The sequence below is a fragment of the Xyrauchen texanus genome, chromosome 21 (assembly GCF_025860055.1).
Source record: "Xyrauchen texanus isolate HMW12.3.18 chromosome 21, RBS_HiC_50CHRs, whole genome shotgun sequence".
Classification (NCBI taxonomy): Eukaryota; Metazoa; Chordata; class Actinopteri; order Cypriniformes; family Catostomidae; genus Xyrauchen; species Xyrauchen texanus.
The window spans coordinates 9780759-9793669 of record NC_068296.1 but is presented as its reverse complement, the minus strand read 5'-3'; the positions used below and the strand labels follow the sequence as shown (position 1 = coordinate 9793669).

At 37.1% G+C, this 12911-nt stretch overlaps 1 long non-coding RNA gene across 1 annotated transcript; it reads right to left on the bottom strand.

Moving 5' to 3' along the window:
• Positions 1-2167: 2167 nt before the first annotated feature.
• Positions 2168-4745, bottom strand: LOC127661984 (uncharacterized). Its single transcript, XR_007972825.1, has 4 exons — positions 4682-4745; positions 3722-4267; positions 3322-3388; positions 2168-3198 (listed from the first exon to the last, which is right to left on the bottom strand). It is a non-coding gene; the product is annotated as an uncharacterized LOC127661984 (long non-coding RNA).
• Positions 4746-12911: the final 8166 nt, after the last annotated feature.

Sequence of the window (12911 nt, the reverse complement as noted above, 5' to 3'; positions counted from 1 at the left end):
AAATTAATATGCTGGCACAATTATATTTTTTGTCTACAAAACTAATTTCCAAAATTTAAGCATAAGCCTTCAGATCAAGATTATGAGAAACATTTCAGTCAAGTTTTTCAAAAGTTTTGACCTGTAGTGTACATCTGCAGAGCCACATACATTGACATATTAGTTAGAATAGAATCCTTTATTGTGGTCACACATTATACACACAGTTTTTTGCATATATATATAGTGAAATGTATTAGTTTTCACATATCCCAGCTAAGCTGGAGTCAGAGTGCAGGGTCAGCCATGATACAGCGCCCCTGGAGCAGATAGGGTCAAGGGCCTTGCTCAAGGGCCCAACAGTGGCATCTTGGTGGTGCTGGGGCTTGAACCCCCAACCTTCTGGTCAGTAACCCTGAGCCTCAACCACTGAGCCACCACTGTCTCAACCACTGAGCCACCACTGTTACAAAAAAGCAATTCAAAATTGTTACTGTTATTGAAAAAAAAAGTACACTGAACACATGATGACATTTTGTACCCTAGGGGCAAGTTGTCACAATTTAAACTGCCATTTTTCAGTGGCATAGTTTTCATGTAAACATTTTGATAGAAATCTGATAGAAATCACAAAAATATATTTTAATTAAAGAAGGTTTTGAACTAGGTGTTTGAAACCAGAATGCAAAACCTGTGCAAGAGAAAAACACACATTTGTGTAATTAGATTTTTAACTCAAAACTTTATAGTTACTTAACTAAAGCATTGTGACAAATTCCCCTTGTGATTCATGCTTCCAATAAAGGCTGACTGGAAGCTGCAGTGAGAGAGAGAGAGAGAGAGAGAGAGAGAGAGAGAGAGAGAGAGAGAGAGAGTAGAGAGAGATAGAGACTTGACTTTTAAGGTGTCTTTTTTACAAAAAGCAGCATTTCTCAAATATAAATTTGCAAACAGTCATCAGGGTCAACTTCACATATACACTGGTTTACTCCCATGTATATTTGAACATTTGCAGGTCGTTTATCAACTTATAATAGCTAAACTCTATGTTGAAACAGGATTTTATTAATCCCTTTAGTACTGACATAACATCAGTTGAACCCTTTTCACTCAGTTTACTTTTTCTAGACAACCATGTACCCATCTTCGCTTGCCCAAATAAATAGTTTAGTAAAACATGACTCTCCATTCTACTTCTGCTATACTTCGGCCCATAAATAAACCTTGCAGGTGTAAAAACTTCCCCCAGTGTTTGACACCACTTTTCTACTTTATAAAATAATGGTTGTAATATCACACAATTAAGAAATAGGTGAAAGGAAGAAGAAGGAACAACAACACACACAGTGTCTATATTCAATCTACTCAGAGTTTATTACAGCAAGCATAATATTTATACCTTTCATAGAACAAAGAACAACCAATAAAAAAGTGACAGCAAGGCTCACATGCTCAAGGACAAGAAATTGTTGATACCGGAATAGTACAGGGACAAAAATCATATACAACCATAACAAACGTTTCCTTTACCCATAATCCGCTCGCAGTCAAATGATTTAACAGGGAGTCTGATTTTAAAAACACAACGACAGCTTTGTTCATCCGTGAGGCTGATATTATGTTCTCAAAACTGACATGTTCTCCTATAACTAGGAGTAGCGCTTTCACTGTCACTCCGGGCTCTGGTACACATTTGCACCCATTACGGAGTGACAGAGTTGGCGTCTGAAAACCGTGCAAGCGAAACAAAAACTTTCGTGTCTATTGTATATAAGACTGTCCAGTGAGGGGAAAAAGAAAGAATTTGGAAAAAAGTTAAAGCTTATTTGAAAGCAAAAGCTTATCAAACGCTCTCACAGCCACGCTCCACTCACTCGCCACTCACGCGTATGCGCCAGAGAGAGATTTATGGACAGCTGTCCGACACCTTTGTGTGTGTGCCTTTTTGTTTCAGTTTTATATAAAAATTATTATTTATATTGTCAAGCCGGTTCTCGCCTCCTCCTTTCCATTAACCCCGGCGAAATCTGGGAAGGAGGAGGGATGCGCCGTAGTAGAGTCCTCACCACTACCATCCACCCCAATGGAGCAGCCACGGCCATCCACTGGAGGACTAAGGAGCCCGTCCACCTGAGAGCGGATGAACGGCCACTGATCGCAAAGGGAGAAGGGTCTCCTAACCCACCACTTGCAGCAGTCAGGGTGGAGGAGATCCCTGCCAGCCGCTGAAACACGGCGGGGTATGAGACCGCCAATCGCGAGCGGGGAGGGGCTCCTGGCCGACCGCCTGGAGTGGGAGAACCGCTTCCATGGGCGGGGGAGATCCCTTCTGTTTCCTGAGAACGTGGCTGTGCATTCCATCTGCGGCGTTCAAATTGTAATAGTAATTTTCACGTTAATAATGTTCTGACTATACATTGTGATCAGTTGAATAGCAATTTGGCAAACAAAAGTACCAAGTTCTGTCTATAAGAGCAAAATCTTTACATTATCTCAAACTTTTGGCCTCTAGTGTATACACACACACACACTCAAAACCAGGGCCGTGCAGAGATCTTTGGAAGGGCAGGTGCTCAAAGTATAAAAGGGGCACATGGAACAAGGCTTTAAATAGCGCGGTGCTCAAAATATCAATACAGTAATATATCGTGACACATTCCTTGCTGATTCGCGTATCGATACGGATGATTCGGTATTGATACGGCAGAAAATGCTGTGATGCAGTTTTGGAACAGAAAACAAATTTTAAGTTTAAAAGTTAAAAAAATATTTTCTGTCCAGAATAATTAGAAACTGAAGTGTCTTAAGTTGTACCAACTTCATGGCTTTTTCTTCTCTGTTATACAGAATAATTAAGAACAGCCATTATAGTAAAAACTATAGTAAACGTTATAGTAAAATCAACGTGGCCCATGTTTCGTTCAGTAGAGTATAGTTTTATTTAATGCCATGTCAGCATTTGTGGCTATTTTGATGGCAAAAACTGAATTACAAAAATACAAGAGTTTATATAATACATTGTGTAATACATATATTACATTAATATAATAAAAACAAAAACAAACAGAAAAAATACAGCAATTTTATTTTACAGCAAATACAACAGATTTTTTACATTAATGTGATACCTGTTCTGGTAAAATCTTACTAAATTCCTTGAGTGAGTATACTGCCTTTGCTGTTGTTGTTGTTGCTGCTGCTGCTAATACTGGAGTTGATCTGAGAGACGGTAGACATTAAAACAACAAACATATAGGAGATATATTAGCTGATTAAACAATTGTTATGTTACCATGACAAGATGTAAAGATTGCTGAGAGTGTTTGGAACTGGCTCACTGACCTGCCAAGGCTGACTGCTCCAAGAAAATAAGAGGGAGATGCTCACAGAGGCTGCTGCACACCAAGAGCTGCAGGTAGAGAAAATAAGATACCAGATTCAAAAAAGTAAAATTATCTTAGAAAAAAAAAAAAACATTAATGGGGGATAGGATGATGGTGGCCATGGCAGGGGTGAGAGTGAGACACAAACATCTATATAGACAGAGGTGTGTGTGCTTGTCTGTCTACAGTACACAATACTGTGATCATGATTTCAAGTTGCATTGTGACTCTGAGATGTAGTTGGATTTTGATTGATTGATTATGTCTAATCAAAAATATAAGTAAAGAAACTAAAATGTGTATGTGTGTGTTCATTCTGTTGGCACCTATTAAAAATCACAGTGTAGCATTAATCTTACCAATAAGTGGAGGATGAGTTGTTGTAGACTTTTACAACAGAAATTTCCTGTTGGCCATGTCCCTAAAAATGTTAATGACATTATTGTCATTTATTGGAATGTCCTTCTCAATGGCCAACAGAAGAAGGTCAGACAATCTCTCCTCTTTGCAAAGGCTGCGAAGTTTGGTTTTCACAAGCTTCAGTTTTGAGAAGGAACGTTCCACAGTTGCTGTGGACACCGGAAGAGTGCCATATGTCTTCAGCAGCAGAGTCATGTTGGGGAAAACTAGATGTGCATTGTTTTCCTTGACCACTGACAGAATAGAAGACACACTGGCTGGTGGTGGGCATGAGTATGACGTATGGAAGACCTTCAATTCTGTCTGCAATTTGTCTTCATCTTCAATATAGTAGAACTGGCACAGTTTCTTCACAGCTTGGAGTGCTGCTGTTGGAATGCTAGCTGTTTTCCAGTTCTCTGGGACTGTCAGGCAATGGAAGGCATGCAATATTTCCCATTTGGAATTATCTCCTCCTTTAAAGCGTCTCTGAATAGTGGTCTTTGCTGTTGTAGAAAGAAAATATTTTTGTCATTTAAAATATAATTATATTTTAATCCTGTTCTGAATTGTTTTATTTTTATAATGATAATTCAGAGAATGATAAAATCAGTATAAGCCTTATCAGTGTTGTTGTGATAATTATTTTAAGGCACTCTACATTTTTTTTTTTAAATAAATACTGAAATAATAATAATTTAGTCAAAAAGGCATAAAAAAGACAAGACCCCTCGACGCCTGTGAGTGAAACGTTTCTCCCTCAAACAGCAAGCTAACGTAACGTTACTTCTACAGACTACACACAGCAATATAAACAACATATCTGCATGCTCTCTTCACGTCGTTCTTGTAAAATAATAATAATAATAATAAGTAAATAAACATCAAAATCACTTCACTGAGAATGAATCCCCACTTACCAGCTACCGCGGTCGCGGTGTTGAAGATATCTTCCGGTAATTAAAAAAATGCGCGTGCGGCGTGAGGAACAGTCCCGGTCGGATGAGGTCATCGTCAGGTGAAAGGTCATCATCTGGATCATTTTATTTAAGGCTAAATTATTAATCATACATTTTACTAATATTTAGATTTGGCATAGGCAGGCATTCACAAAAGGGCCTTTAATAAATAAAAAAAATGAGAGGAATTTTTTCTTTGACAAAAGGGCACTCTGGGCACCAAGGGGCAAAGGGGCAAAGGGGCAGGTGCTCAAGCACGTGCCTGCTCAAAACCTTTTAACCACATGCCTATTATGCTGCTTGTCCCCTGCATACCAGCAAAACTGTGCCGACCCACCGAGGCATGGACTCCTGAAGGTGTCCTGTGATATATGACACAAAGACATCGGCAGCAGATCCTTCAAGTCCTGTAAGTTGCAAGGTGGAGCCACCATGGATCTAAATTGTTAGTCCAGCACATACCACAGATGCTCAATCGGATTACATTTTTGATAACTTTGCAAAATTATAAAAATAAATAAACTTAAATATCATGTTGACATAAGTATTCAGACCCTTAACTCAGCACAAACAGTTAAATCTTCATTTCATCAGACGAGTGAATCTTGTTTCTCACAGTCTGAGAGTCCTTTAGGTGATTTTTTGCTTTCTTGCACTGAGGAGAGGCTTCTGTCTAGCCACTCTATCAAAAATCCCAGGTAAGTGGAGTGTTGCAGTGATGGCTGTCCTTCTGCAAGTTTCTCCCATCTCCACACATGATCTCCGGAGCTCAACCAGAGTGGCCATCGGGTTATTGGTCACTTCTCTTACCAAGGCCCTTCTCCCCCGATTGCTCAGTTTGGCCAGGTGGCCAGTCCTGGTTATTCCAAACTTCTTCCATTTAAGAATTATGGAGGACACTGTGCACTTGGGAACCTTCAATGCAGCCAAACATTTTTGTAGCCTTCCCCAGATCTGTGCCTCGACACAATCTTGTCTCTGAGCTCTGCAGGCTGTTCCTTTGACTTCATAGCATGGTTTTGCTCTGATATGCATTTTTAGCAGAGATACATATAGACAGGTGTGTGCCTTTCCAAATCATGTCCAATCAATTGAATTTACAACAGGTGGACACCAATCAAAGTGTAGAAACATCTCAAAGAGGATCCAGAAAAATGGAATGCACCTGAGCTAAATTTCAAGTGTCATTGCAAAGGGTCTGAATACTTAAGTCAATGTGATATTTCAGTTTTACTATTTAATACATTTGCAAAGTTATCACAAATCTGTTTTTTATTTGTCATGATGGGGCATGGAGTGTAGTTTGATGTGAAATAAAAAAACAAAGCATTTTAGAGTAAGGCTGCAACATAACAAAATGTGAAAGAAATTAAGGTGTCTGAATACTTTCTGAATGCACCTTATATGTGAAAAAACAAAGCCTGAAGCTGTAAAGTCAGTGCCTCATGCCTGGAGCTATTTTAAGACTTTTGCTTTATGTGCTTGATTTGGGCTGAGGTTTGCAAAGCAAATGAATGCTGCTGCTCTGCCTTTAAATAGCTTCTTGCAAGACCTTTGCAAAAAAACATTTTTAAGTCCATTCATACAGTCATTGATATATAGTCCTCATTGACATTGCAGTGGTAATGCGGGGGTGTGATTTTTCCTTCTATGGGCTGGCTGGAGGAGATGTGTGTTCGTATTTATCAGGACTTCCAAGAGAGGAAATAAAACACTCAGCTAAACACAGTCTCTCCCTCTCCAATAATTTTTAACTCTTTTCATCCCTCTCATTTTTCTCTACTACTGCTATCCAACAGCTTACTCCTCCACTTTAGTCCCACTCTATCCCCCTTTCATTCCTTTTTAGTTTATTTATTTGTTTGTTTTGTTTCTTTCCTTCTTCCTTCCTGTCTGTCTGTCTTTCTTTCTTCGGTGCCAGTTCCCAGGAAAACTGATAACCGATCTCACTGCCGGCTGGCTTTTCTACGGACTGAACGTTGGTTTAACTGACAACATTAATACATAACCAGCCCACAAACACAGCACATAGCAGTCTTTGCTTGCGACGAGGTTGCATTGTGCAAGTCCAATGCAGATTAATGAAAAACGAGCGAGTAAAGGATAACAATATCTCAACATTTTGAAGCACAGTGCACAAAATATAAAGAATAAAGAACACTTACTTGTGCTGTACCTACCAAAATACCTCCGTAAAATTCCTGCATTTAAAAATATGAATAAATATCAACCACTTCATCGGTATCAGACTGATGCATCCGATGGAAGCAGTCATGCTTGAAAGGCTTCGAACACAAAAGCGAATTTGCAGTTTTTCCTTCTTCTTTGAAATGTAAAAATTCAAGCCAGCGGGCCTGTAACCAAGGAACTTTTGGGAATTTAACAGGGTTTTTGGAGGGAATCAGACAAAAATACACCTATTCACCATCCCTGCGGCAGGTTTGTGTACATCAGGGGTTCTCAACAGGGTGGTACCGCACCCCAGGGGGCGTTCAAAGGATTCCAGGGGGTGCTTGGAGCAAATCAGTAGAGATGGGGAGCGTTAGGTTACAAATGGGGGGGCGCTTATCAGTCATAATAATCAAATCTATCATCAAGTTCTTTTTTGCATTAAAATATTTATCTAAATTTGGAGAATATCAGTTGTTTCTCAATTATATGGGTTGGTACACATTTGAACCACGGTTCACCTGATTTTGAAGTCTAGCAACACATAGGCAGAGGCACAACCTCGGCTAATGCACCTGAATGACTCTGTAGATGGATGGTGCATTTTTATTCGCAGACCAGTCTCAAGCTCTTAAACGTGCAGCTCTGCAAAAATCAGTGAGAAGCAAGGGGCGAGAAGCAGAAACCATTAGAATTCTGCACAGAATTCTACATCACCACCCTTGAATTTACTATAGTAACACTAACTGTACTTTAGGGAGAAATAGATTGATTATAAATAATATCATGTCACTACTTCAGCTCTTTAAATTTGTCATAGGCTGCATTAGGAGAGTGAGGGAATATAATTATTTTTTGAGTAACACTTTATAATAATGGCCCTTCATTAATAGGTATATATACAGGAATTATTGCAGGATTAAAGAGTTGTACTACATTAACTCTTTAGTTACTACTATTTACTAATATGGAAACATGATTAACCAATCAGTAAGTAATAGTGAACTGATGATAGGTAGTTCACTGTTAGGTAATCAGTAATTAATGAATTTGATTTTCCTCATTGAGAACTATTAACTAACTATGGCTAATTTAAAATAACTACTAATTAATTACTAATCATAACATTAACATCTGTCTTAAATGTGAATGATTGTGCTGAAATTAATTTATTAACATAACAGTTCTCTAAATCATGGCTACAGTGTCTGGTAGAGTATCATAAGTCAGCTTACAGATGTATGTCCCCAACATGTGTATTCCTTGGGATATATATTCTGTTCATTACAAATTATTAACTTCTGCATATTTGATAATGCTGGCGGAAGTACACACGTGGAATCGGCCTTTTCTGGAACTGACCGGTTGTTTTCTCCGTTTTCTGTTGAAGTATTGTAGAGATCAACACTTCATCTAATATGTCCTTTAGACACATAATTGTATTACTTAACTTAGGTTTAGAGATAAGACTTTTAAAACTTGTAATAACTGTGAGCACCATCAATTAAAAGCATTATCCTGCTAAAGGTTTGTTGCCTATGCAATTATGTTCAGTTATTTCAATGATTCATAATTTAATGCCAGAATTGTTTTTTTTGAATGTCTGTGAATGTGTTAACTATCTGTTTAATTAAATGAATAAAATGTAGGAACAAACACTTGAGTATTCATTACAAACTGACATGTAAATTAATGGTTTAAATGTGTTTTCTCTTTAGAATAATGGTCCAGATAACCTTTAACTCCCACAGAAGGAAACAGTAAGATATCATTAATTAATAATGCATTACCATAACACTCACTTTAAAATAATGGTCAAGATCATTAGTAACACTTGACTCATTACTTATGGGTTACCAGAATTATTTTAAAAAGACCTACAGCAATATCAAACATACAGAAGTTAATAATTTTTTAATGAACAGAAGAGATATCCCAAGAAATACACATGTTGGGTGAATACATCGCTGTGAGGCAAGCTGACTATGATGATGGCTGTAACCACCATAGACATTGAGGTTATATGTGGTTACATCCTTGACTCTGATACTCTAACAGACACTGTAGACTTGATTTAGTGAACTGTTACATTCATAAATTAATTCCCACAAAGAACCCATGCATGATCTTGTTCACAATAAAAACATAATCATTCACATTTTAGATGCATGTTAATATTTTGATTAGTAATTAATTAGTAGTTATTTAAATTAGCCATAGTTTGTTAACAGTTCTCAATGAGGCAGATCAAATTCAGTAATTATTGATTACATAACAGTGAACTACTTCAGTCATAAGTTCACTGTTACTTACTGATTGGTTAATCATGTTTCCATATTAGATAATATTAGCAACTAAAGTGTTAATGTAGTACAACTCATTAATCCTGCATTAATTCCTGCATAATTACCTATTAATGACAGACCATTATTATAAAGTGTTACCCAAAAAATAATTATATTCCCTCATGTAGCCTATGACAAATTTAAAGAGCTGAAGTAATGACATGATAATATTTATTATCAATCTGTATATCTATATAATTATCGGAATATATGTATTCTGTTAGTACCCAAACCTGCCTGGCACACATCCCTGCATATGTTAGTAGAGAAAACACAGTCATATCAACAGAAGGTCAAGTTATGACATTTAAATTAAAGATTATGAGGTTAAAAAAAAATCGCAAAATAGTATATAATATATATATATATATATATATATATATATATATATATATATATATATATATATATATATATATATATATTTTAATTTTTCAAATTGTAATTGTAATTTTGCACATTATTAATGTCCTGACTATACATTGTGATCAGTTGAATGCCACTTTGGTGAATACAAGTATCAATTTCTTTCCATAAGAGCAAAATGTGTACATTATTCCAAACGTTTAGCCGCCAGTATACATCTTTATATTTAATATTGTGACATTTCATATTTTAGCCAGCAGGTGGAGACAAAAGACCATTTTTGTGTGTAATATGAGACAGTTGGTGACGTGAAGTGAGTCAGCGTCAGTCAGTGTTTTCATTCATCAGTACTACATGATCACTCGTATTACTGCTACATTACAAAGCTAGGAAATAGCTTTAAACTGCTTTAAACTAACAACATCAGCATTGAGGCTCATCACAGCTGACAACAGACCGATTAATTAAACAAACTCAAGGCACTTACTTCTTACCGGAATTTGCACATCAGAGAGGATAAAATGGTGGAGGAGATTGCGGTTTCTTTTGTGAAAGACTCTTATGCTCCAGCTACCGTGAAATAGGGAGGAATACCCCTGCTTGGATGGCTATTTTTCCACTAAAAACATTGGATGCATTTCACCAAAAAGCCATTATCTTCAGAAAGCTGACTGACAGACTACAGCATCATCAACAGGTGATTACACACGCTCCATATCTCTCTCGCTCTCTCACCAACACACACACACTCATCCTTGTTTCTCCAATAACATGGTAAAAACAGCCCAATCCATGATACTAGTAGTTCTAAAGTGATGTTTTTGAGAGGCTTGGACAGATCGTTTGGTTTTAATCAGCAACGGCAGATTTTGATCTGTGGCGTAAGAAAGTAGTTCCATGCACAAATGCGTTTTTTATGACTGCACTCAGTTTTTCAATTTTTTTTTTACATTTACTTGTTTATTGAATTGTTGTATATAAGCAATATCACACTCGCAGTCACTGCTGTGATTACCTCGGCACTCGGCCTGCGGCTCAATCACAGGAGTACTGATGTAGGGCCATTTTGCACTCTTGCTTGTGTGGTATTGCTTATATATATATATATGGGTGGTTGACATATAAGCCTTTTTTTTTTTTTTTTTAATCTTCAAATATTAGACATGAAAATTATTGAGTTGTGTATACTGACTCTTAGGTTTCCAAAAATTATGTGGTCTTTTGGATTTTGTATCAGAATCTGAATTTGTTCACCAATTTGTTGTATTAGTGCCTAAAATTGTCATATGGTGTGACATGCAAGTTATTGTATATAAAATGAAAATGGGGTATAATTTTCTTAAGAAACTCACTTTATCATAATTCTTTATCATTACTATCTTGAGATCTAGAATTTCCTTGTGAAAATTAATTATATTTTGTATTATTTTTCTTAATCATCACGCAAAGTCAGACATCTGTTCTCAATCTTTCAATCTATTTTAGATTAATTCAGACAAACCCTTTTATAAATCTAACAAAATGCTAGTGTCTCTTGTTGATACTATTTTACATGTGTTCCATTGAGATTTTTATGATTTATCACTAACGAAGACTGTTTTTTGTCACAATTCTGAATGTCATACCAAATGATATAGTGTCACACCATAGTATGAACCACACCACACTACAATTTGTCAATGCAAAAATGTGTATTATATGCATTTAACATTCAAACAAAAAGTGTTTAAGAACAATCACACAAAGGTGTGAAAGATTGTGCCACTAAACATTGTATAGCACTTGGTTATCGGACACAGCAATAGTGAAGAACCATATTTCTTGTGAGGAACACACTTATAAAGAATAGTATCACAAGTAATTGTTTACAGTTATGTATGTAAAATATTAACTACTGGTAAGTATTGATTATTCACAACTACCCCTTAGTAAATCAGTCATATAAACAAGGTTAGGTTATTTGAGTGAGATTATTTTTGCTTTCATAAACATTCATTTAAAACATTAACTTAATACAGGGCATAAGTTAATTTTAGTAAATGAGTTATACAACAACTGAATATCACAAGTTAATGATATCTTTCTTGTTATGTCAGCTGAAGTTTTTGTTTCTGTGTGTTCATATTTAATTATACATAAGCCAGTCGTATTTCAAGAGAGTGGCAAACCGACTGCATGGCTTGGGTTCTGATATTTTACAGACAATTTGATTTTGATGATAAAAAATGCAGTCTGATTTGTTTGGCCAGACAAAAGCATTTTTCTTTCCATGTTTTGCATAGAGTTCACCTGCAGCTCCTCCTCACCATATATCCCCATTATCTGTCCCACATAAGGTTTGTCATCATATTTAACAATAACAAACTGTTCATCTGAACTTGTCTCGAGGTCGTGTTCAAGTGATGTGGCATCTTCTGACTGGGCTTGGGGCTCTCCATTGGGAGAGTTACAGTGGTTTGGTTGGTCACATGGCACCTCAGCTGAAGAGACACGGTCAAACTCAAGTTTGCTCAGCTTGTGGCAAGTGCAGATCTCAGGGTACTTGCAGAAACAGCTTAGAGCTCTGTAATATATTTTCCTTGGGGCAAAAGACAGAACTTGGTGTGTACTACTGATTCCAGTCACTGGACGCACTGAGGAGCATTTCATCCATGGCAAAGATCTCTTCTTCTTTGATCCACTTGATTGTGATGTTTTCAGAGCTCTTCTGTAAATAGTCATACAGATCACTTGGGGTGTGAAGGTCACTGCCTCCAAGGACATGCATGTCTGCCTTATGTTTCAACACTCCTCCAACACCATCAGGTGCATACTTTCCATGAGAATGCTCCGAGAAGTTCAAAGTCACCCGCTTGAATCCCCATGTATAGGGAATACTGCTCATGAGGAAGCAGTTTGCTTGATTGCGATACTGAGTTGCTGGCCCATCACTTAGGACATGCAGGGAGTCGATTGCATGGTCATTTATTTTCTGTAAATCATCTATAACTGGCTTTATGTGTGCCCACACTGCACTTTCATCATGTCGTAAGGACTTTGAGAAATTGTGGCATAGCACTGGGAGCCATTGACTGATTAGGCAACTGCAGTGTGTGTTGTTGCCTGCTGTCTATTGCCACTGAAATGAAGGCCTGAATCTCAGTGTTTAGTTTACAGGCATAATTTTCTGAAAAGTCATCTCATTGTTTTTAAGGTTTTCTTTGACGTGTCTGAATTGCTGCACCTGGTGAAGCCAGTTAAACTGGTGACTCATAATTTTCCTCAAAAATTCAGCTCTCCTAGTGTCCCCCTTTTGTTTTTTTAACCCAATA